This window comes from Euphorbia lathyris, chromosome 3 (assembly GCF_963576675.1).
Source record: "Euphorbia lathyris chromosome 3, ddEupLath1.1, whole genome shotgun sequence".
NCBI lineage: Eukaryota > Viridiplantae > Streptophyta > Magnoliopsida > Malpighiales > Euphorbiaceae > Euphorbia > Euphorbia lathyris.
The window spans coordinates 12,202,005-12,228,344 of record NC_088912.1 but is presented as its reverse complement, the minus strand read 5'-3'; the positions used below and the strand labels follow the sequence as shown (position 1 = coordinate 12,228,344).

Genomic DNA, 26,340 nt, shown 5'->3' with positions numbered 1-26,340 from the left:
ATGGGATCATTCCACTCATCATTGTAGAGAATTTTTGCTGGCTCTGATACCAATTTGTTGGATCAAATAAATAAACTTTCACAGGTAATAGAGGAAGAGTATAATTGATGGAAGAAAATTTTTTTGCCTTACTAGTTGTATTGATAGGTATTTATAGATTACAGACATGACTATTGGTAAACAACATTAACTCTCAATAAATACAGAAATGACTTTTGGATAATATACTGAACCAAATTAAAGACTATTAATTACAAGTTTATTATTTCAACATTGTTAAGATTAATCCAACCTTCTCAATAGGTACTCAACTTGAACTTCTTTGGTCCATGGCAAGATCCAGTCTCCATACAGCTTGGCAACCAAGCTTGGATCTATTTTGTATGCTAGTTCATCTTCATGTCCGTCATGAATTACAGTAATCTGTTGCCCAAAAGCTAAGGTTTTTACCTCCACTCTCTTTACGATTGCCTCTTCTACTTTGCTGTATGTCAGCAATTCCATTAGCTTACCACAGTCCTGCAATTTTCACAACTTCCATTAAAGGCAATTTGGTCTCGGGGTGTGCTGCTATTTCCTGTGCCTGTGCCCGAGAAGGAAAGAAATGAATGATGTCAAACCAAATGCAGTCAAGTCAGTCCTAAAGAAAAAGCAACAAATATCCTATCTAGTATTTGGAAAACTTGGGTTGGGACTATGTTTAAGAAACCAAATAAAAGAAGATAACCTCAAACAAAATTAGTGCATTAGGCACTAGATTTGATACTTTATCGGTAAGGTGTGGGGGTAGACAACAAGCAGTATACTTAAAGAATATCCTTTAATAACAAATCAACTTAATTTCCTATAACTTTATACTATACTTTTATATTATACTTATAGGATTAAACACTATCTAGAGTTGCTGCAGTATGTATAGCCATGCTACCGGTGAGTGCCATATAAATGGCCCCAAATCATTTCGAACTCACAAAAACAATAGGTATATTTATATTTGACAAATGAGGGTCTTAAAAAAATTTCTAATAATATGAAAATGCCTTTATCCTCTTGGTATTTCTTCATTTTTAAAGTTGTACTAGTACATTAACATTAAAGCTTTATTGTCATTTGTCTACAATCAAATATCAATTACCAAAATCCAGCAATCTTAAGCATGAGTTATTCATACCACTGAATATCAAAAAAGTTGTACTAGTACATTAACTAATACACTTGTTATTTTCTTCATTTTTAAAGTTGTACTAGTTATTATGGCCTATCCATTTGCTGCATCCTAGCTCAATATTCTTATCTCGACTGTTCCTCTCTAGTAAAAATGGGTTAAGTTGCTTATTCTAATGGCGTTATCAATGGAAAAGGCCATTCATCTTGTAGATGATACATAAAAAATTTCTGGTATATGAAGACGAAATTGAAGACGACTTAATATTGTTTTGTTGGTATCAATTTCAACCCACTTAACACATAATTAAAATATCATTATCACATCTAATAAACGAATTCTAACAGAAAAAAATAACGATTAACCCAATTTAAACCCACTTATCATACAATTAAAATATCACTATTAGTTAATTGTATAGCTCAACCCTCAAGTTGACAAATTTTGAGGAATTTGCCCAAATACAATAAAACCGACTTAGAAGCAACAACCAAAGTACTATATCCAGGAAAACAAGCACGACCATGAGGTGCACATCAAGGTTCAGTTGTCTTACCTTACAATAATGTATACATGAATTAAAACCAACTTAAAATCAACAACCAAAGTACCATAGCAAGGAAAACAAGCATGACCATGAGGTGCACATCAAGGTTCAGCTGTCTTACCTTACAATAATGCACTACTTAAAGAAAAATCAACAACAATATGTACTACTTTCCAATATGATACTACCTCGGTTTCATAGTACACGTCTTTCTAGAGACTTTTTTTTTTGTTTTATTATACATGTCAAAGGGAAGGCTTGCCCCAATACACCCTTGTGGTGGGACCCCTCCCCGGACCCTCGCTCAGCGGGGACGCGTAATGCGACCGGGCCGCCCTTTATACATGTCATTGTATATAAATAGTGGAATCAATAAATAAGGGGCCACAATGTGTTTTTTCTAATATCTTTAATTTCTATACAGCTCTCTAAAACGACATGTAATATGAAATGGAGGAAGTAGTTTTTCAAAACCAAACCTTAAAAGCATGGGACGAATATAGTTTAGCCCATGAATAGGATCATGGTAAGCTATGCTGAATTTGCAGTTCAGTTCAATAACGAACCTTTCCTCATGATCCTACCAGATTCATCTTATCTTCAACAAAGTCTTTTAAAACCAAGCCTTAAAAGCATAGAAAGAATATAGTTTATCCCATAGGATCATTGCAACCTATGTTGAATTTGAAGTTCAGTTCAACAAGGAACCATTCATCACTAGCCTATCGATCCTATCATATTCATCTTATCTTAAACAAGCAATGTTTACAATATGACTCCTGATTTGCACATTTGAACAAGGAATTAGTAATTTAAACCTCAACTTACTTATGTGTTATTATCATCTTCATGATAGTTTTCGCCGGCAACATTGTGCAATAAGTGATAAAATATGTTTTTTTGTTCTTCTTAGTGCCTGGAAGATCTGCTGGTGCACTTACATCTTGACATGAATCTTCTTCCCGTTTCTTCACCATCGTTTTTTCTGCACAAAATTAATTAAGTTAAAATCATTGATTCCATCGGGTTTGATTTAAATAAAAAAAAAAACTAAAACCTTCATTTCTTTACGCTATCATTTAAAGGAAACAAAAGTAACTAAACTAAACGTTTGTATCTGAAGCAAACTAGCAAAGTATCCACAAAAATTTCTCATAATATTGTTATGTTTTTTTGTTCTAGGTACAAAAGTCGATAAAATCCATTTTAAATCAAATGAAATATTGAAGGATAAATAAAACAATTAAACAACTTGGAACACACAATATCAATATTCACATAATGTGAAGAAAGGAGAAGAAAATTAAAATAGGTAAGTATTATAATTATCAAGTTATTGATAAAAAATAATCTTTGCAGATGTTGTGCTTATTATTACCTATTGTATCAAGAAGGTCTGAATCTTGGAACTTTGTTTCTTATGTCACATAAAAGTATGGCATTGAAACAACAATTTAGATCCACCAAAAAATAGAACAATCGAAAATATTAATATAGTTGAACATTAACCATGCATGTAGTTCAAAACACTGAAGACATTTATCATAATATAAAAAAAACACTGAGTGATTAAAATATCAGTGACCAACACAAAAACTCAGTGATAAAAAACCATACAGTGAAGGGATAGAAGCACATATGAGTAATTAAAGTAATGGAAACTATTTAAAATTCAGATCATCAGCAGCACTCAGTGACAACTAAGCTAACTCCAGTTACATCCGAAGACAACAAAGATTTAAAAGTTGAAAACTGATAACGTGAGTTAGAATCAAATACCTTGATGATTTGAAGACAACAGATCTTAGATTAGATCCAGAAGTACCAAATCAGATGATGGAAATTATCAGATCTTGTTTTTATTCTTTAGGACGAAATCAGATGATGGCCTTTGTTCCGTTAGAGAGGAGGAACTGGGAAGAATCTGATTAGATCTTAGATTAGAGCCAGGAGGATGAAATCAGATGATGACCTTTGTTGCCGAGAGAGAGATAACGAAAGGTAACTTGGGGAGGAACTGGGAAGAATTTGGTTTAGGGTTTTTACTTTGACAAGCTACTCAAACAGATTAAGCAAAACAGAGGAGATCAACAGCAGCGTTGATGAGAAAGAGTGAAGAGAAGTTTAAAGTAGGGTTAGATAGTGTTTCACCTTTTCTTTTGATTCTTTATTCAAATTTAAAAAAATATATATTCAAATTTATTCTTTTGGCAAATATGAAAATAATATTGTGCCTGTAAGGGCAAAAATGAGATTAAGAGTATAAGCTTACAACAGCAACTACAAAAGGTTGGTATAATGGTTTATTTTAGTGTTCCCTTACTAGTTAAATTTGTTGGATTTAATTACATTCATGACTAAAAATTTTAAGTTTATATCTGCAAAAAATAATTCATCCAAACGGCAAAAAAAAAAATTGATTTTTGTAAAACTTTTCTTGCTAGGTCAATTTATAAATTTAATTATATTAATGACTTCTAAATTAAACTATAATGCATAAAATAAATAATTTATATAAATATTAATTTTTTAATTAAAGATGGGGGGTGGTAAAAGTGAAAACAGAGAAAAGAAGAAGAAAGGATTTCAATATATCGACATTGCTGATAAAATATCAGCTATTTATACAATTAGAAATAAACCCTAAGGCTAATTACAATATAACTCATTCAACTATTATTATTCTCTAACACCCCCTCCTCAAGATGAAATGTCAACACTTTGATACAAATGCATTTGATTCAAGGCTGAAGCCATCTGAGCTCCTGTAAGAGGCTTTGTGAACAAATCAGCAAGCTGATTAGCCGAAGTAATATACGGAGTATATAGAAATCCTGCTTCCATATATTGTCGAACAAAATGACAGTCGATTTCCACGTGCTTCATCTTCTCGTGGAAAACAGGATTGGCTACTATATATATGGCTGCTTGACTGTCACAAAACAATGTGATTGGTAATTGAGGTGCAATATGAAATTCAGCCAACAAATACGTCAACCATTTCAATTCACAAGATGTAATTGACATAGCTCTGTATTCTGCTTCTGCAGAACTTTTGCTAACTGGCCCTTGTTTCTTTGATTTCCAAGACACAAGGCAATCTCCAACAAACACACAATAGCCTGTCATCGATCGTCTAGTAACTGAACACCTACCCCAATCTGAATCACAATAGCCTCTCATTTGAGATAAATCAGAATTGTCTGTGTAATACAAACCCATCGTAACGGTGCCCTTCAAATATTTCACGACATGCCTGGCTGCCTCCATTTGGATACAAGTAGGAATACTCATGAACTGGCTTAATTGTTGTGTAGCAAAAGCAATATCAGGCCTGGTAAAGCCTAAATATAACAATCTCCCAACTAATCTTCTATAGCTCTCTGGTTTTTCATAGGCAGGAGATTCTTCATCTAGCTTTAACCCTGTGGGAAAAGGATTATCAACACTGTGAGCTTCACTCAAATCAGCATCCTTGATCAAATCCCTTATATATTTAGACTGTGAAATAAACAACCCTCTATCAGACCTGGCCAATTCAACACCAAGGAAAAATTTTGCCTCCCCCATATCCTTTATAGTAAAACTAGCATCCAAAGCTTTTTTAACTTCTTCAATTAGCATGATGGAAGTGCCAGTGATTAACACATCATCCACATAGACTATAAGTGCCAAAAAATTCTCATCTTCAGTTTGTTTGGTAAACAAGCAATAATCATGAACAGACTTCACAAATCCCAACTGTAAAAGCTTTTCTGAAAAAGCTTTGTTCCATTGTCTTCCGGCTTGCTTCAAGCCGTACAAGGACTTATCAAGCCTGCAAACAAGGTTACAATTAGAGTTGATATACCCCTCTGGTGGCTGCATATATAGTTCTTCTTCAATAGAACCATGCAAATACGCGTTGTTGATGTCAATCTGCTGTATTGGCCAACCATTCGTAGTTGCCACCGCAAGAAACACCCTTACTGTTGTGATTTTAGTGACAGGAGAATAGCTATCATGATAATCTACACCAATTTGCTGATCATAACCTCGAGCAACTAATCTTGCTTTGTACCGAGCAACTGATCCATCAAGGGCATATTTAATCTTAAAAATCCACCTGGAAGTAATTGTACGTTTACCAAGCGGCAATTGCACCATTGTCCAGGTTTTGTTTTTCTCCAAGGCTGAAATCTCTTCTGCCATAGCTTTCTCCCATTGAGGTTGCCCTTTTGCTTCTTTATAACTTCTTGGTTCATGCTCTTTACTCATAGAAACCAAAGAAGCTTGATAATGATCGCTGTATTGAATAATATTGTCATCATGAATCACTTGATTGACAACAAAATCTTGTAACCACGAAGGTTTTTGAGTGACCCTGGTAGATCGTCTTGCTGTAATTTCATTTGCAACAACTGGCATATTGTGATTAGTTGTCGGTGAGTCAATTCTGGTAATTGCTGATGAAGGAATTTGTGGTGTATTTTCTGCTGAATAATCGTCATTTTGAGCACTATGATGAGGATCAGGAGGTTGTAAAGGCTGTAAAGAGGTGCTTGCTTCAGTATCAGTGAGACCTTGATCATTATCAAGCGAAGACTGGAACAACATTGATGATGTTAAGGGCCTGTCATGTACTGAAACAATAGTGTTAGACAAAAAAGGAAAAATATGCTCATTGAAATGAACATCCCTGGACACACACAAACGGTGAGTTGCCATATTATACATCTTCCATCCTTTTTGTCCAGTTGAGAGCCCAACATAAATACACTGTTCTGACCGGTCATCAAATTTCCCTCTCTGAGGATTGTTGTTCAACACATATCCTTGGCAACCAAAAATCTTCAAATCTGTCAAACTTGGTTCTTTGCCATATAACAAAAAATGAGGAGATTTCCACTGCAATACCTTAGTCGGATAGATATTGAGAAGTGTAGTGGCATATAACATAGCTTCACCCCAAAATTTGATAGACAATCCTCCTTGCTTGAGTAATGCCCTCGCTACAGTAGTCAGACTTCTATGCCGCCTTTCAACCACCCCATTCTGCTGAGGTGTGTACACACATGTTTTCTGATGCGTGATGCCATGTTTTGCAAACACTAACTGTGTTGAATGCCCAACAAATTCAGTCCCATTATCACTTCTAACTGTCTTGACTTTAGTATGAAACTGAGTATTTACCATTGTGATAAAACCATCTAGTAAGCTTGACACTTGATCTTTGTGTTTAAATAAAATAGTCCATATCACACGGGAAAAATCATCAACTATAGTCAACATATATCTATCACCACTAATAGATGTTTGTTTATAAGGCCCCCAACAATCAACATGAATCAGATCAAACACTTGCAAGGTCTTAATGAAACTTAATCCAAAAGAATTTCTAATTTGTTTAGCTCTTAAGCAGATATCACAATCAGCAAAACTAATAATAGAACTCTTAGGCAAATTGAAAACATGTGATAATTTCTCATGTGAGATATGCCCTAAACGTTTATGCCATAATTCAACATCAACATTATTGTCTATAACAGATAAAGACAAATCAGTTTGGCTTACAACTTTCTGAATTACATTCCTATCAAAGGAATCTTTAGCAAGATAATACAGCCCTCTCTTCAATCTTCCAACTGATAATCGTTGATTAAAATTCCGGCCCTGCAAGATACAATATGTGGTCCAAAAACATACTGAGACACCTTGATCTTGTAGTAGTTTACTAACTGACATCAAATTGTATTTGAATTTGGGAACATAAAGCACATTCAATAATTTGAAATTCTCAGCAAATAATACTTCTCCTTGATGACTGACTATTTGAGCCTCACCAGTTGGTAAAAATACTCTCTTAGGGACATCTAATTTGACTATATTCCGCAATAAACCAGCATTATATGTCATATGAGTTGTTGCTCCTGAATCAATTATCCATTCATCAATGCTAAGAGAACTTAAGCCAGAACTGTTACCTGCACATGCCCCTGCAAATGCTGAAAACTCTTGTGGAAGATAGTCCTGTGTTGTTTTCCCTTTGAGTATCCTCTGTACTTCTCTCTGCACTAGTTCTTGTACAGATTCTTTCTTAGCAGAACTTCCTTCACCTTCTTCAAAATCATCTACTGGAGAAAGCTCTTGTTGCTCATGAGACATATGTGCCTGATGATTAACTGGAGCTGGACCTGTAACTCTCTTTCCTTTAAACCAATCAGGATATCCTTTAATACGGAAACACTCACTCTTCTCATGTCCTCCTTTCCTGCAATAAGAACAAAATTTCTCCTCCTTGCTTTTCACCGAGGAATTAGCATTATTACCTCGATTACCGTAATTGCCACCATTATTAGTACGATTGACATTTCTAGTTTTTTGATTGCTGAAATTTCGATTTCCAGTTGTTAAATTCACAAAATCATTATGAATAGAAGCAATGGAATTAGGATTTCTCTGCTTTTCGATACGTATAAGCATCGAATAAGCCCTGTTAACTGGAGGTAGAGGATCCATCAACAATATTTGATCTCTCACATGATCAAACTCTGGATTTAATCCAGATAAAAATTGCATAAGTTGCTCTTCCTGGACCTGTTCCTGTACTAATTTCCTTGCCTCACAAGAACAAGCAATTGGAGGCTTCACAATAGCATATTCATCCCACATTCGTTTCATTTTATTGAAGAAATCAACCAGAGACATACCTCCTTGATTCAAGCTACATATCTCTCGACGCAATTGAAAAATCAATGGTCCATTACTCTCGCCATATCGTTCCTCCAGTTCCGTCCATAATTTTCTGGCTGTTGGTGCATACAAGAACACATCGGCTAAATCTCTAGACATCGCATTTATAATCCAGGAAAAAACAAGATCGTTCTCCCATTTCCATTTCTTGTATGCATCTGAGGTCTTATCTGCTGGTTCTTCATCTTGAAGAATATCATTTGACTTGCGTTTGGCGCTCAGAGCGAGCAACATCGATCTCCGCCATGGTATGTAATTAGATCCATTCAAAATCGTGCTGACAATAACAAGTCCGGGATTATCATTGCTATTGTTGACAGTTGATGAATTCGAGTTTGAATTCATCATTGAATCGCCTTCTCCTTCTCTGGAATCTGAATCGCGATTGTTAGTGGAATCGCTACTTTTAGATCTCCCTTCAGGTTCACTCAAATCTTCTTCTCGTATATTCTGACTGGAATTCAACGCATCAACATACGATTTGCGCTTTCTAGTCATGAGAAATCTTTGTGATGATCATCAAAGGATCTGCCATTGTTGCTCTGATACCATAAAAGTGAAAACAGAGAAAAGAAGAAGAAAGGATTTCAATATATCGACGTTGCTGATAAAATATCAGCTATTTATACAATTAGAAATAAACCCTAAGACTAATTACAATATAACTCCTTCAACTATTATTATTCTCTAACAGGTGGGGACCGGGAGGTAGGATATCCCAATGAGATTGGCACCCACCCCTACAGATCTAACACCCGACCCAAATATTATTAAAAATAAGGGAAAATTAATACAAATATAAGCATAGAAGATTAAGTGAACCGAAAGGAAGCTCGGTTCCAAAAATTATCCCAATAAGACCATGGCAAAAGTGGGGAGAGGAATCCAACCATTGCGCTGGCGTGCTTAACTGTCTGTTGTTGCATGATAAGATGAACATATAGAAATTGATTGTCATTTTGTGAGCGAGTACTTATAAATACAACTTATGGGTCGTCTGCAAATCAATTAGCTGATCTATTGACCAAATCATTAGCAGTGTTTGTGATGTCAACATCTTTAGACAAGATGAAGTCTTTCTCATATGCTTTGTCTTGAGGGAATCTGCTGAAGTATAATGAAAATGGTGGTGAAAAGAGCTGAAAGAAGATCAAATTTTCTTACAACTGTTACAAAAAGTGCACGTGTATAGGCTGGTAAAAATGACGGGAAATTTTGAAAGTCTTTTATGAAGTTGGTTAGTTTTGTGGCATATCATAATGGGACACTGTATAGGAAAACAATGTGATCCATAATTCTAGTTAATGAAAAATAAAAGATTAATTGTTCTTTCCAACGAAGCTTGATAAGTTTTCAATTTTCATTATATGATATTCACTTTTATGGCAACTAAACTAGTAGACTGTTGTCTGAAACCAAGAGGTTACTAAAATTGATACAATATATCGGTAAAGAAAAATGAATTGGTATGTAATAGATAAAAGAAAAAGTATTATGGGAGGGTAATAGAATAAAAACTGAGATGATATTAAATAGAAATAGTAGGGGTCTCCAATAGAATGTAGTCATACATGAGTCATTGGAAAGGAAATGCACTGTTTGCTTGTGTCAAGAATATGGTATTATGAATCCTTGAAACTAGTCCAGCTCATACTTTAACATTTAATAGCCTGTATTTCCCATGAATTCCATATGGAACTATTGTATTGTTCTTTCCCAATTTCCAATTGTCAATACTAAAGAAGAATTTGAATCTCGGTCATTTATCCGAACCTTCAAGGAAAAATTATAATCAATACATTTAGACATCAAGAATGTGATTAAATTAAAATTTGGTATACTAACCTCCAAGTCTGCAACATTTGCAGTTGCTAAAGCCAATCTTAGAGTATATATTCCACTCTGATAAACTGCGTCAATCTTGAACTTGATTTGCCATGTTGTTAGTACTACATACTTGGGAACTTGAGCGAAAAACCAATTTTGTGTATAGTCACTAGTGCCAACAATGAAATTCAAATCTCCATAGAAATTTGATATCTGGTGATGAACTTCTGATCGGACTCCTTCCTTGCGGGGGGCGTCGTTGGGTTCGACGGGGGAAGCTCCGATGCCAAAGTCAGTATATTATAAGAGAATAAACTATATTGACAAACTAGGGTTTAGAAAAGCGAGAATGTGTGTACCTCAATAACATGTGATGCAAGCTATTTATAGTCATGAAGTCGTAACTCCTAGTAACTAGAAAGTCTCCATTAATGCCTCATTAATGGCGGTTACTGATCTCATTCAAGTATGACCGTTAGCTCATTAATGGGTTATTAAGTGCCTTCATTGGGAATCGACTTAACCGTTCATCGGGCGGATCGAGGCATGATGGCGGGTCTCCCGTAGGTTTGACTACGGATGACGTGTGGTGTAATCTAGGTGATTCGACATGCGGATGGCTTGTTTGATACGCCATTGCTCTCTGGATTGTCTGGATACGCGGTCGTTTGGTCAATTACCCTTTTAGTCCCATAAATTGTATCTGGTTGTTATCAGAAGCCCCCCTAAGTTCGGTTAAAGTCCTTTAGGGCTTTTGCACTTCCTGGCACGCCGTCATGATGAGTTGCATTAATTAACCTTCTGTTCCAGGCCATTCACTGCGCGACAGGTGTCCTGGACACACTGCTCGAGGTAAGTGGCGATACCTTCTTCAACCCCTCTTTTTCTCTTTCCGCTTCATTTGCTATTTTCCTGCTCGCGTTTTTTCAGAGTTTTTCCGACGTCAAGAAGCTTCAAAACTTCCGATTTTCCATGTAAGTGAAACTTCTCGTCCTGTTTCTGGGTTTTTTATGAGTTCTTCTTGTGGATCTACCATTGAACTCTTTAATTTGACTTCCCCCTCTAAACCCTCATTTAGCTGGTCTTCTTCCGAGTACTCGAGTTCGTCCGAGAGTACCTCTAGTTGTGATTTGTCGGAGTTAAGTAACACGGAGGATACTGACACAGTGGGTTCATTCTTTCACTTTCTACTTTTGGCTTCCACAAAGTCCGGCATCCAGACCCATTTCCCGTTGACCAATCGTGCAAACAACATACTCTGAAGGCTTCTCAAGTCTATCTGGTCCGGGTGGTTAACCACCGTGAGCCGATTCCTATCCTCAGGTTTGAACACCCCAATTGATTCAGCTATACGGGTCACAATACTACCACAGCAAATGACCGATGAGTTCTTCTTGCCAAATGCATTAATATACTCTCTGAACCAGAAACCCATATTCATCCTTTTTCCTTGCACCATACTCCACAGGGCGGTAAGGTCGGCATGAGGTATAGTGGCTTGATTTTCACGGGCGAATATGGTGCCTGAAACCAGTTTGTGCAGATACCTGAGAGCGTAATCCTCTATACCCGATGCCTAGGATGCACTTCCGTCATAACGTGGCTGGCCCGAGATGGAATGCCAGAAATTCGAAGGATTGAACTCATCAGGGGCTTCTGTGAACGCCCCTTTGTAACCTTCCGACTCCAAGTCGTCGTCATCCGCCGCACCAAGGAGATTGTTGAATATGTTCAAGGATGGTCGCTGAGGGTGGTTCATGAGCCGAAAACTAAACTTTCCTTCTTCATCCGGGTTGGTGATTTCGGGATGATGCTTGAAAGTCGCAAGAAACTCCAAGGTGAGTTCTTTATAAGTAGGTTCTTTCATCTCGAAGAAACACCCGAAGTGCCCTGCCTCCATGGGTGTTCGCACACGTTCGGCAAGCTTGAGTTTTTTTAATGTATCCCAACACACAGTGCGTAACAGCCCAAACTCGAGCTGAGCAAGATCATCATAATATTTCTAAGTGGCGGCATCCTTGAACTGGGAGAGCTTCTTGACTAATTTCTCGTCGGGAACAAATGCAACTGTGTTGGTGCCCACCATTTTGCTCTTTCCCTTGTCTTTCTTGGTGCCTTCAACTTTAACTTGTTTTCCAGATCCTCGAGTTCTCATCCTGTGCTCAAAACTAAATAAGGTTTCCCAATGATAAAGATCACATAACATGTGGGGAACAGTGGAAAAAGAGATGTGAAAAGGAAAGCAAGTCAAACAAGGGTCCGTAATGTGGTCAATCTCCTTAAGTAGGAAGAAGACTGAAACAGCATGTTGTCTACCCGTCATTATGATAGCGCTCAGATGAATGCCACATGTCCGAATTGGTTGGCAACAGGCGCGTTCAGTCGAAAAGACTCCTGGGTGGTGAACGGTCACTTAATCGGTAGCTTGTTTAGCCGGTAACTATATACATTGATATTAATCTAGAAATTTAGTCTTTTTATTATTAAAGTTCATGAATATCAATGTTGATTTGAAATGTCCATTGAAAAATACAAACACTAACTAATACCAATGTTTTGAAATATACACTGAATAATAACAAAATATTGACATATTTTTCATATTTTAACAGTAATGGTAAGAAGATCATATAAAATAGAATATATATAGCAGTTAAGTTACAAAAAGATTTTGTTTCTTTCCTAGTAACAGAAGGATTAGTAGTATAAAAAGAAGGTAGTAGAAAATAAATTGTATCAATGTGTTCATCTTATTTCAAACACATCTATCTCTCTCTAAACATAAATATTATGTCAACTACAAAACATATTGCAGTTCTAAGTTTTCGGTTCAGCAGCCATCCAAGAACAATCATGACTCTTTTACTTAAAATGGCAACCTCTACTCCCACCTTTCGTTTTTCTTTCTTCAACACAAAAACATCCAATCAGTCCTTGCTCTCATCTTCCTATCTGAACCTTCCTTCAAACATCGAAATCTACAATGTCTAAGACGGTATTCCATTCGGTCACCAGTTCTCCGGCAGCAGTTGTGAGCTGTTGGATCTATTCTTAAAAGTCACCGGTGAAAATCTAACAAGGAAACTAAAAACAGTAGCTGCAGAAACCGGTGTCAATTTCACCTGTATTGTAACTGATGCTTTCTTGGCACGTTTGCTTGTCAGATTGCTGAGCAAATGAATATTTCATGGATTCCTGTCTGGGCAGGCTTGCCTTGTTGCCTTACTGCTCATAGTCAAATTCAGATTATTCGCGAAGCCGTGGCTAATGGAAACTTAGATAATGATCAAAACTTGGATTTCATTCCAGGATTATCTATGATGCGTGTGAAGGACATACCAGGCGATATGCTTTTAGAGATTCCGGGGGAATCTGTTTTCTTAAAAACACGTTTTTTAATTGGAGATACACTTTTGAAAGCTAATGCAGTTGCTGTAACTTCTTTTGAAGAACTAAATCCTGAGGCTCTCAACAAGGATTTAAAATCCAAGTTTGCAGAATTTTTGAATTTGGGGATTGTTGCAGAGTCTTTGACTACATCATCAGATTCGGATTCCGATCCAGCAGGTTGCCTGTCTTGGCTAGACAGGCAACAATCCAAATCCATAGCATACATTTGCTTCGGAACTGTGGCTACATTTCCTGATAAAGAGATGCAGGAATTGGCTGAAGCTCTTGAATTCAGCAGGATTCCATTTCTTTGGGCTCTTAAAGACAGTTTAAAAGAACAATTACTAAATGGTTTCGTCGAGAGAACGAGGAAGCAAGGAAAAATTGTTGCGTGGACACCACAACAGCTTGTTTTACACCATAATTCAGTAGTTGTGTTTATAAGCCATTCAGGTTATAATGTTGTTCGAGAGAGCATTTTTCACGGTGTGCCGATGATTTGTAGGCCGGTGTTCGGCAATCAAATGATGGCGGCACGACAAGTGGAGGACGGGTGGGAATAGGTGTTACCATTGAAGATGGAGTTATTAGCAAAGATGGATTATTGAAGAGCTTGGATATATTCTTATCAGTTGATAATCAAAGAGGAAAAAAGATTAGAGAAAATATTCAAGAGTTGAAAAATGTTGTTTTGATGGCTTCTCAGCGTGGTAGTGCTACTAGAGATTTCAACAGATTGATACAAATTATTTCTAAGGTTTAATTTTTTTTTTAAAGTTTGGGGACTTACATTAAATAAGAAAGAAAAATTCACACCCCACCCGGACGTGATTCAAATCTACGACCTCTCTAATCATATGTAAGCTCTCAACCACTAGACTAAGAGTTTCACCACATTTCTAAGGTTTAATTAAATTTGCAGAAACCAATTAATATATTTTCATGATCTTTCCCTTCTTAAGATAATGTTTTTGCCATACTTGTCTCGTTTATATTGTTAATTAGCTATTGAATTTTTATTAATGTCTTTTTTATTATTTATTTTTGATAAAAATGTGATGTATGGTTCCATTAAATTACAAAGTACAATACAACATTATAATTAACAAGAATAAAACCTCTCACTCGCTACAACTAATACAAGATCCTACAAATGCAAAAAAAGAGTACAAAGAGCCATAAAAAAACAATAAAAGGTACGTTAGGATTAAGTCAACACTTCCCCAAAACTCTTGAGGCTATTTTGTTACTTTAAACTTTTATACAACATCCTAAATTCGTTAAAATATTTACTCAAACACAATAAATAAATATATATTACCCAATGAATCTTTTATTTATTTTTATGTATATAAGCCATAGCCAAGCTTGCAAAGCTCCCGATTACAAAATTACTAGAGTAAATTACATTAATGCTACCCGAATGTATAAAATAACATCATTTTAGTTACAATATTTATAAAATTGTATAGTTGTAGCATTGAGTGACATAACTTTGCTTTAATATTTATGAAATGATATCAATTTAGCCCCAAGTTCCATTATCCAGTGCTATAATTACACAATTTCACAAAACATGGAGGCCAAAATTGTTATTTTACATGTTGGGATTAAATTCACACTCCCAAAAAAGTCCAAAATGTGAAGGATCATTTCAGTACTTCAACTTTATAAAATGTCCAAAATTCATTACAATTAAAAATTTAGGAGCTCACCTCACGAGGATATCTATCACTAGTTATAAATTTCTACGGATATATGCTATTTATATTGTATTGAAGGACCAAATTTACATATGCATATATAGGTTTTGTTTTCCCACTATATCAACACCCCAAACTCCAATTTTCCAAAGACAAGAGGCAGAATCAACCCTGATTGAAATGGTTTTGGCAGTCGAGAGCCGGGTCTCTCGAAACTCGCTTTGTCTTTGTCCCTTCTACGTAGAGCAAGTGTAGTGGGTGTTACAAGTTTGTTACTTGTAACACCCAACTACTATACATGTTGTTACTTTCTTGTTACAAAACAAGAAAAGTTACTTACAGTAGTAATTTAAAATTGGTTTTAAAATAAAATAGGGTAAAAAGGAGGTTGATTTTCACGCAGGCACTCTGGAGCTATAAAAGGGGGATGTTTTTTTTTAGTATTCCTAATAGTGAGGTGGCACTCCTTTTTTGTTATATCCACTACACTTGCTCTTAGTGAATATTTTCGTGGACGCTTTTTCTTGTAGTTTGAATTGGATGATAGGATGAATGATTTCAAAGGAAATTTCAAATTCTGAAACTGAATTTAAAGAAAAAAAAAATAAAAAAAAAATATATATTGTAGAAGAATACCAAATAAATTGAAGAATTTATATCGCAATTGTATAATCAACACGACCTGAATTGAAAATGAGCTTACCCAGATCTCATCTAGCTGAAAGAGTAGAAGGCTTTGGATTAATGATTGTCAAGGAGAACTGAATCTTGAAATGATCTAACATGCTTTCATTGTGGAAATACATCTTCCCATTTTGATTAGTCTTTATTTGAAGATTTCACTTATTCGGACATTATGTTTTTCTATTTTGAGGTTTTTTTTTTTTTTAAATCCAATAACCATTCAAGGTATGTAAACATATTATCCTCATGCCTAAATTCTTCAAGGTTCAAAATTGCAATTTTGTTGTGATTCAAACTGCTCATTATCAGGGCCGGAGCGAGCCCAGAGTCCGGGGGCGGAAGCCCCCGGGCCACCGGCTTTGCCATTGAGTATGTTAGTTTTATCTCGGATAGCCCCCCTAATATTGGTATATATAACCTATGCAGTATTATTTCAATAGTTTAAAGTGGTTAAGTTGGTTAAGAGATAGAATTGATTAGCTATAAAAAAATCAACTTCTTACTTTTGAAATTCAATTAACTGAATTTCTAAATTAAATTTTACGAAAAATATAAACAAACTATAGCTGAAAAAAAAAGTGTGAAAATATTATAATATTTAGCCAACATACCAAAACGATAAAGTTTCAGTGTGCTGGAAGTTTAAAAAAAATTACCCAGCCCTAACGGGCTGGATTTCCAAAAATTACTCCCAATAATCGGACTAAAATTAGCCCCCCAACTGTCAATTCGTGGCTCCCCCACTGCTCATTATCTAACTTATGAAATGTATTTGTCTGTTTTTCTTGTAAATTTTGTTCAGGATAATGATATTGCCCTGATTTTGTAATGATCTTATTCTTCAAGAACTTTTTAGTATTTTGTGTTCACTTTTATTTTTGGATACGTACTGATGAGTTATAATCTCATATAACGTTATAACCATCTGCTTTCTATTTGATTAAGGACATTAATTAGAATATTTTCTTTCTTCATTGATCAATTTGATATTTTGCAAATAGACAAGCGACATGTAGATGGTTGTTGTTTTACATGTATTCTTGTTATAACATTAGCATATTAATACATCTATTAATGGAGTGTTTATAAGCCAGTTTTGAGTACAAGAAAGACAATGCAAATAATTTAGTAGTTCATAAAGTTCTTTGATAGACGATGTATATAGATCTATAAGTTCGGAGCACAAACCAAGAAACCTGATTAAAATTTAAAGGAAAGTGTTGTTTACTTGTGTAAATATGTTAATATGTGCATCAGGAAACAAATATATTGTAAAACAAATATATTGTTGTTTACATATATACCAATAAGCAGGAAGGAAGTGTCGTAATGCCTTGAATTACTTCCTATTCGGAGTAGTATCGGGTTTCGGATTCCTAGTTGGATTAGGATCATGGGTTCCTAGTGGGGTTAGGTTAGATTGGGTATTATAAATACCCCATTATGTAAACCTAATTATAGTAATATGTTTTTTCGCCTCCTAATAATACTATTCTCCTTCTGCCCGTGGACTAGCCAACACAACGTTGGTGAACCACGTAAATCTGTATTTTTTCGATTGCTTGTTTATTTATCTTTCATTAATTCCGCATAACAAACTGGTATCAGAGCTTTTGGTTTCCGATCGGGGTTTTGTTTTCTGGAGAGAAAGATGTCTGCGATGAACGTGAAAATCGAAAAGTTTACTGGGAGAAATAGTTTCAGTCTATCGCAGATCAAGATGCGGGCTTTGTTAAAACAACAAGGTCTCTGGACGCCGTTGAAGAAGGCAACGAGAGAAGTCACTGCTGAGATGACGATTCTGGAAGAAAAGGCACATTCGACAATTATGTTGTGCCTCGCAGATGACGTCATCACTGAGGTCTCAGGCGAAGAGACTGCTGCCGGTCTGTGGATGAAGTTAGAGAGCTTATACATGATGAAATCTTTAACGAACAAACTTCTTCTGAAACAACGTCGGTTTGGCCTGCGAATGCAGGAAGGTACGCAACTCAGGGATCATTTAGATCAATTGAACACATTATTATTAGAATTACGTAATATTGATGTGAAAATTGAAGATGAAGATGATGCTTTGATTCTGTTGGTGTCTTTACCACTTTCATATGAGAATTTTGTTCAATCATTTATTGTTGGTAAAGATTCTGTGACTCTGGAAGAAGTTAGGTCATCTCTTCATAGCAGAGAGTTGCGCCATAAGGCGAGCAATACATGTGCAGATAATCAGGCCTTTAGACTGTTTGCCAGCGGCAGTAAGGGAAAGGGAAACGGTGAAAAGAAGAAGTCTAAAAAGCCGTTCTCAAAAGGCCCCAAGCCAGACGACACCTGTAATTACTATAAGGAGAAAGGACATTGGAAAACCGATTGCCCAAAGAAGAAGAAGAAATTAGAAAATCAACCAGGTTCTGCTGCTGTAGCAGATGGCGACAGCAACTCTAAAAACGATATTGCTCTTGTTGCTGATGGACACACTCATCACTCAGATGTGTGGGTTCTTGATTCAGGAGCATCTTATCATATTTGTCCAAGGAGAGAGTGGTTTTCAACTTATAAGCAGGTAGATGGAGGTAACATTTCAATGGCTAATAGTCATGTCTGCAAAGCAGTTGGGATAGGCTCGATCAAGTTGAGGACACATGATGGTAAGTTCTGCACGTTGAACGAAGTCAGGCATGTTCCATTGATGACGAAGAATCTGATATCTCTGAGTCTGTTAGATAGAAGGGGTCTCAGCTGGTCAGGAAAAGATGGAGTTCTACATGTCTGTAAAGGTTTTGATGTGATTTTGAAAGGTGTGAAGCATGATACTTTGTATTTCCTGCAAGGTTCCACTGTTACAGGTTCAGCTAATGCTGCATCGTTAGAGATTGACCAGGAGGATATGAAAAAGATATGGCATATGAGACTTGGTCATATGGGCGAAAAAGGGATGCAGATTCTATCAAAGGATGATCTTCTTGATGGTCATAAGGTTAAGAGTCTGGAGCTTTGTGAACACCGTGTCTTTGGGAAACTACATCACAGCAAGTTGCCCAAAGCTATTCACATAACAAAAGACACACTTGATTACATCCACTTTGATTGTTGGGGTCCATCTCGATGATTATTTTATGTCTTTGGGAGGTCACAGATATTTTATGTCTCTAATTGATGATTATTCAAGGATGACTTGGGTCATCATGATGAAGCATAAAAGTGAAGCTTTCAAGAATTTCAAGCAGTGGAAAGCATTGGTGGAAAACCAAACAGGAAAGAAGATAAAGAGGCTGCGAACTGATAATGGTCTGGAATTCTGCTCGTCTGAGTTTGATCAATTCTGTAAGGATGAAGGGATTGCTCGGCATCACACAGTCAGGAATACACCGCAACAAAATGTGTAGCTGAACGAATGAACCAGACATTACTAGAGAGTGTGAGGTGCATGCTCTCTAACGCTGGGTTAGAAAGAAGATTCTGGGCTGAAGCGGTGAACATAGCATGTTATCTGATTAACCGCGGACCACACACCGACATACAACTCAAGACGCCTACATAAATATCGTCATGAAAGGTTGCTGATTATTCAAATTTGAAAGCTTTTGGGTGCACAACTTACTATCATATTAATGGGGGTAAGCTAGAGCCAAGAGCCAAGAAGGGAGTGTTCGTAGGCTATTGAGATGGAGTTAAAGGCTTCAGGATCTGGTCTCCATTAGAGAAAATGATCATTTTGAGCAGAAATGTAGTCTTTGACGAAAAATCTGTGCTTAGACCCATTGTGAAGCCTACAACTGCAACATAAACTGATAATATTGATAAACAGGTGGAGTTTCAGGTCATACAGAGTGAGAGTGGCTTGAAGGAACAAGAGTTAGAAGCAGAAATAGAGCTACTAGAGTCTACACCATCAGTTTCTCAACCATCTGAAGCTACACATCGTAGCTTAGCTCAAGATCGACCAAGGAGGGTTGGAGTTAGGCCACCTAAGAGGTATGAGGACATGGTGGGCTATGCACTACAGGTTGCTGAAGAGGTGGCACTCGTGAACCATCAACTTACCAAGAAGTTGTTCCAAGCACCGATTCTAAGAAATGGCTTGCTGCTATGGGAGATGAGATGGAATCCCTTCATAAGAATCAAACATGGGATTTATTGATACCACCTCCAGGGAGAAAGATTATTACTTTCAAGTGGGTTCTCAAGATAAAGGAAGGGATATACCTGTAGAGGGAGTCAAGTATAAGGCTAGAGTTGTTGCTAGAGGTTTCAATCAAAGAGAAGGAGTGGATTATAATGAGATATTCTCACCAGTAGTCAGACACACCTCTATTAGAGTGTTGCTAGCTATAGTTACACATCAGGATTTGGAGCTTGAGCAACTTGAAGTAAAGACAGCCTTTCTGTATGGAGATTTGGAGGAAGAGATCTACATGACCCAACCAGATGGTTTCCAGATTCCTGGGAAGGAGAATTATGTTTGCAAGTTGAAGAAGTCCTTGTATGGACTTAAGCAGTCTCCTAGGCAGTGGTATAAGAGGTTTGACAGCTACATGATGCAGCTGGGCTACACCAGGAGCCCATATGATTGTTGTGTCTATTACAATAAACTGGAAGATGAGTCTTTTATCTATCTATTGTTGTATGTAGATGACATGTTGATAGCTGCAAGGAAGAAGCACGACATTCAGAAGTTGAAGGGTCTTCGTAGTGCAGAGTTCGAGATGAAGGATTTGGGTGCAGCTCGGAAAATTTTGGGAATAGAGATTTACAGGGACAGAAGCAAAAGGAAATTTTTCTGTCACAGAAGGGCTATATTCAGATGATCTTGTCAAGATTTGGCATGTCCAACGCAAAGCCCATAGAAACTCCTAGTGCTGCAAGTGCACATCTGTCTATTGCTTTTGCACCTAAGTCTGCTGAAGAGAAGGAGTACATGTCTCGAGTTCCCTATGCTAGTGCAGTAGGAAGCTTGATGTATGCCATGGTCTGCACTAGACCTGATCTTGCACTGTCTGTTAGTGTTGTTAGCAGGTTTATGGGTGAACCTGGCAAGGAGCATTAGCAAGCTGTGAAGAGGATCTTTCGGTACCTAAAAGGTACATCTGACGTTGGTCTCATTTATGGAGGTGATGCAGAATGTTTGGTGACAGGTGTCGCACCCTGGCTTCCGGCTTTTTTACGCAAGTCGGGGTGCGTGGCCGGCTCGATCTGCCTTTCTCGTGTTTAAGGTTTCGAATCGCCACCAATCATCACTTGGAGATATGTGTACGGGCGTGATTGGTCGTCCTATCTGTTTGGATTGACTTTGTGTGGTTTGGTTTTGGTAAGAACGGTCGTCGGAGAGATTCAAAGTTCGTTTTTCCGGGTACGTGTAGGGAAGAGATGTGATCTCACCCTACCCCGCCCGACGCATCGGTACTATTGTGATATCATGTGTTTGCTATTTGTTTTGCTTTGAATGGTCGATATAAACCAGGCACTCGTGTGTGCTTTTGGGTTATTGGGTTTAGGTTTGAATTCTAATGATGTTTTCATATCGATTAGAATTACTTTGGTTATAAATTCGAACGACGTTCTCACATCGATCCGAATTAATTTAGTTATGAATTCGAATGACGTTTTCACATCAATCCGAATTAATTTAGTTATGAATTCGGATGACGTTTTCACATCGATCCGAATTGATGTGGTTATGAATTCGAATGACGTTTTCACATCGATCCGAATGCATTTGGTTTACAAATTCGAATGACGTTTTCACATCGATCCGAATTGATGTGGTTATGAATTCGACTGACGTTTTCACATCGATCCGAATTAATTTGTTTTTGAATTCGAATGACGTTTTCACATCGATCCGAATGCATTTGGTTTACAAATTCGAATGACGTTTTCACATCGATCCGAATTAATTAAGTTTAGAGTTCGAATGACGTTTTCACATCAATCCGAATGAATTTGGTTTTTTTTCTATTGATTCGAAATAACATTTCGAATCGGTTCATTTTTTTATTTTGGGACTACGTGTATGACGTACACGTAATTTGTATTTTACGAATTGAAATTCAATTTGTTATTTGCATATCACATATGTAATGAATAAAAAATATGAATTTCGGTACAAAATGTTATTATGGATTCAAGTGACATTTTCACATCAATTTGAATTAATTTGATAAATTTTATTGATTCGAGATAACATCTCGAATTGAATTAATTTTGATTTATACTTTTTCAAGAGATCCAAAATAACATTTTGAATCAACTTGTTTTTATATAAATTTATGCATTTCACGTGAGTACGAAATTGATTAAATCGATTATTTTCACGCATAAAATATATATACGTAGAAAATCGGGATCATTTAATTACAAATAAAATTACGGGCATTGATGGCAATTTATTATAGAGATTCAATTAAATTAATCAGGATATACTAAACTATCCTAATAAAAAGTAAACTAATCAATCTAAAAGTCATTAATAAAATTAATCTAAACCTAAAGACTAATTGAATCACCCTTAAATTAATTAAAACCATGAACAAACTAAGCCAATAATCACATAAATAAATTTTAAACTTAACACATCAATGATTAATTAAAGCATCAAAGTATAAGTTTAGTGGACCTAAGCAAAAATCGGATTGCCAGGTGTTATTAAGCCCAAAGATAGTAATTAAAGCATAAAAAGCCCAAAGTTAAAACAAGTTTCCATTTTAACTTAGAAATAAAGTCAGTCAAAGGTAACTCCGGGGTAAATTGTATATATATATATATATATATATATATATGTTTTGATGATTTTTCTGAATTAACTAGAAATGGAAATGCATAATATATATACAAGAATTGGATTTGATTTGCAGGAAATAGATGAATCCAGAATTAATGGATTATTATAAGAAAATCAGGAACTCAATTATGTTGATAAAGAAAGAACTTTGTATTGAAATGCCTGATAAATTACATATGATCTTTGTGAGAGAAGAGTTGATGTGCTTGTAGTCTATAAGAAATTTTGTGTGTTACATATCTCTTCTCCTATTAGAGTGATTTTGCTCTCCCCCTTACATTGTGTTCTCCTCCCCTACATTGTGTTATTTTTCCCCTATTTATAGTAAGAATTGAGTCTCTCAATTATTGACTTTGGTATTTTTCTTATTTCCTATTGTATCCTTCAGGGTTGATTTGTCAATTCGTCTCCCCCACTTGCACCTGTTCACTGTCAAGGAGCTTCTGATAAATTATTGAGTTTTTTGGCGAAAATGCCATTTGGTACCCGTAATTGTGATTTTTTGCGGACTCACGTTGCTGGACTGAATTCTGATCCGAATTTGACGTGGACCTGGATTGAATTATTTATGTTAACTTGAGGAAAAATCCTTGATCGGAGCACTTCCCTGTGAGGTGCCGTTGGAATCGGCCGGGGACACTCCGATGCCAAAGTCAGTAAGATGGATCAAGGAAACCAACGGAATTGACAAGAATGGTGAGAATGTGTGTGTACCTTGATAACCTAGGGGATCAGGCTATATATAGCTGGGAAGTTGTAACCTTCAAGTAACTAGAAAGTCTCCATTAATGCCTCATTAATGGCGGTTACGGGTTATTCTGAAGCTGACGGATTAGCTAATTAATAACTCATTAATGATCTTTTATGGTCGAGTCCGCGGCCAGCCGTTATAGAGGCGAATGGAGAGATTCGCCCTATAGGTCCGCCAGCGGATCTCTCTGAGCTGATCTGGGGAGATCCGCCAACCAGCTTTCTTTTGGAGACCACTACGCGGCGTACTTTGAGGTGAATATCCCTTTTGGTCCTCAGGATAATATCTCAATGTTATCAATTTATGACCCGAACTTTAATGTGTACTCAGACTGAATTTAAAATATTTTTGACCCGAGCTTGATGTGGATCCGGCTTGAATTTGAATTATTTCTGACACGAGCAGACTCCGTTGGACTTGTACGGACAAAATCCCAAGCTTTGGAATTTATTGGACTTGAACTGATAATTACCGTGCTTTGGATTTTGTTGGACTCGTACGAATAATCCTCCGAACTTCCAATTTGTTGGGATTTATACCGCAATGAGATAATATGATTTGATCACTTTTTAGAATATTTTTGAACCGACTGTGTGTTCTGATCTTGCTTTTCGGGGACAACGAGAATTTCCGGGTATCTTAGACATTGACGAGCGGGTCTTTGGATTCGTCAAAATTACTGTAAAAAACAAAAATAATAAGAGAAGTATTTATATTAATAATGCAATATTTATTTATTACCAAAAATTCCATTTTTAAGCGTTCAATTCTCGTTAATTTATTGATTGTCATAATTCGTTATTTAGAAATCAACTATATTCTAAACGTTTAATTATAATATAAATCGTAACCAAAGTCAATATTAATTTTAACTTTAATATGCGATGTTACATCATAATTCGCAATTCGGACTATAGGCATTTCCAAATAAAGTGTACTACAAATAAATAAGCATTGAAATGTTAATTCGATTGATTGACATTTGAACCTTTATTAATAAATCATAACTCGAATTCAAGCAAATTCAATTTTATTCAAAATACGAGGAATATATATCGAATAAAATTTATAATACGTTAAAAATTGTACTTTAATTCTATTAAGTCATATTTTGAATATACTTCGGATTTTTTACCGATTTATACCGACATATGACAAATTAGCCTTAATAGCACAATTTTTCCCCAATTAATTATTTTGGAGATAATACCATATATTCTGGATAATTCATGAATTGTTCAAATTTTGAGTGAAATTTATTAAAAACTTAAAAACGGGCCCGGAAAAAAATGGGTATCTACAACAGGTTTTTCAGACTCTGATTATGCTGGAGATGTTGACAGTAGAAGATCTATGACTTGTTATGTTTTCACTCTTGACGGTTCAGTTGTCAGTTAGAAAGCTATTTTGCAGCCTACAGTGACTTTGTCTACTACAGAAGCAGAGTATATTGTGACAGCTTGAGTGCAATCTGTTGAGCCAAGGATCAGGTTCATCATGAGAGGACCAAGCATATAGATGTGACGTATCATTTTCTAAGAAGTGAGAAAAGGGTCAAGGTGAAGAAGGTAGGCACTGGTGACAATCTGGCGACATGTTTACCAAGCTTGTTCCGCAGAGCAAGTTCAACACTGTTCGGACTTGCTAAACATCACAGATTACTAGTTGCCTATGGGCAACTCTGAGGAAGAGGGAGAAGTCTGTTCATCGGGCACTATCATGGGTGCATCTGTTATGTTTTCAGGAGGATTCAAGTCAAGGTGGAGATTTGTCATAATGCCTTGAATTAGTTCCTTGGTTTTCAGATTCCTAGTTGGATTAGGATCATGGGTTCCTAGTGGAATTAGAATCATGAGTTCCTAGTGGAATTGGAATCATGGGTTACTAATGGGATTAGGATCATGGGTTCCTAGTGGGATTAGGTTAGATTGTGTATTATAAATACCCCATTATGTAAACCTAATCATAGTAATCTGATTTTGGCCTCCTAATAATACTATTCTCCTTCTGCCCGTGGACTAGCTAACAAAACGTTGGTGAACCACATAAATCTGTGTGTTTTCGATTGCTTATTTATTTATCTTTCATTAATTCCGCACAACAGAAAGCTTTCCACCATACCCACATTTGAGGTCAACACTAGATTCTTCATTAATAGATGCTCCAGACACACCAATATCTGAACTACCCTTTTCTTTGATGGATAAAGCCCAATCATGCCAAGACCAAGTAATCTTTGACCATTTATTAAAGGTTGAATTTGGCCCAAACTAACCAATTGTCCTTCTAAATTTTGGATACGTTGCAATGAGTCACTTTAATCAAGTCATGAGCACTAATAGATAACTTTAAATAAGTTCATGGGCCAAATGGTCACTTTAGCTAAATTTAAAGGACTAATAAGAAATTTCCAGAACTCAGGGGATCAATCGATTTATTGGCGAAATCTATTTATTGGCGAAGTTCAGGATAACACTTGAACTTTTGAGTACTTTCATGTGTATCAACACCATAAATATGAAAAAATTGGTGTTTATTTCATTGTAGATAACATGTAGTAGATCTATTTTTAATCATGTTAAGTAAAAGTCGGTATACTGTGATGTGATTCAAATTAAATTATACAATACCTGTTGGATCAAATAAATAAATTTTCAAAGCTAACAGAGTAAGAGTATAATTTACCTTACTGCTTGTATTCATATGTATTTATACATTACCGACATGACTATTGGTAAACACTCTTGGACAATACATTGTACCAAA

At 36.2% G+C, this 26,340-nt stretch overlaps 1 long non-coding RNA gene across 1 annotated transcript; it reads right to left on the bottom strand.

Moving 5' to 3' along the window:
- Positions 1-298: 298 nt before the first annotated feature.
- LOC136224527 (uncharacterized) lies at positions 299-3,855 on the bottom strand. Its single transcript, XR_010686480.1, has 3 exons — positions 3,492-3,855; positions 2,541-2,697; positions 299-583 (listed from the first exon to the last, which is right to left on the bottom strand). It is a non-coding gene; the product is annotated as an uncharacterized lncRNA (long non-coding RNA).
- Positions 3,856-26,340: the final 22,485 nt, after the last annotated feature.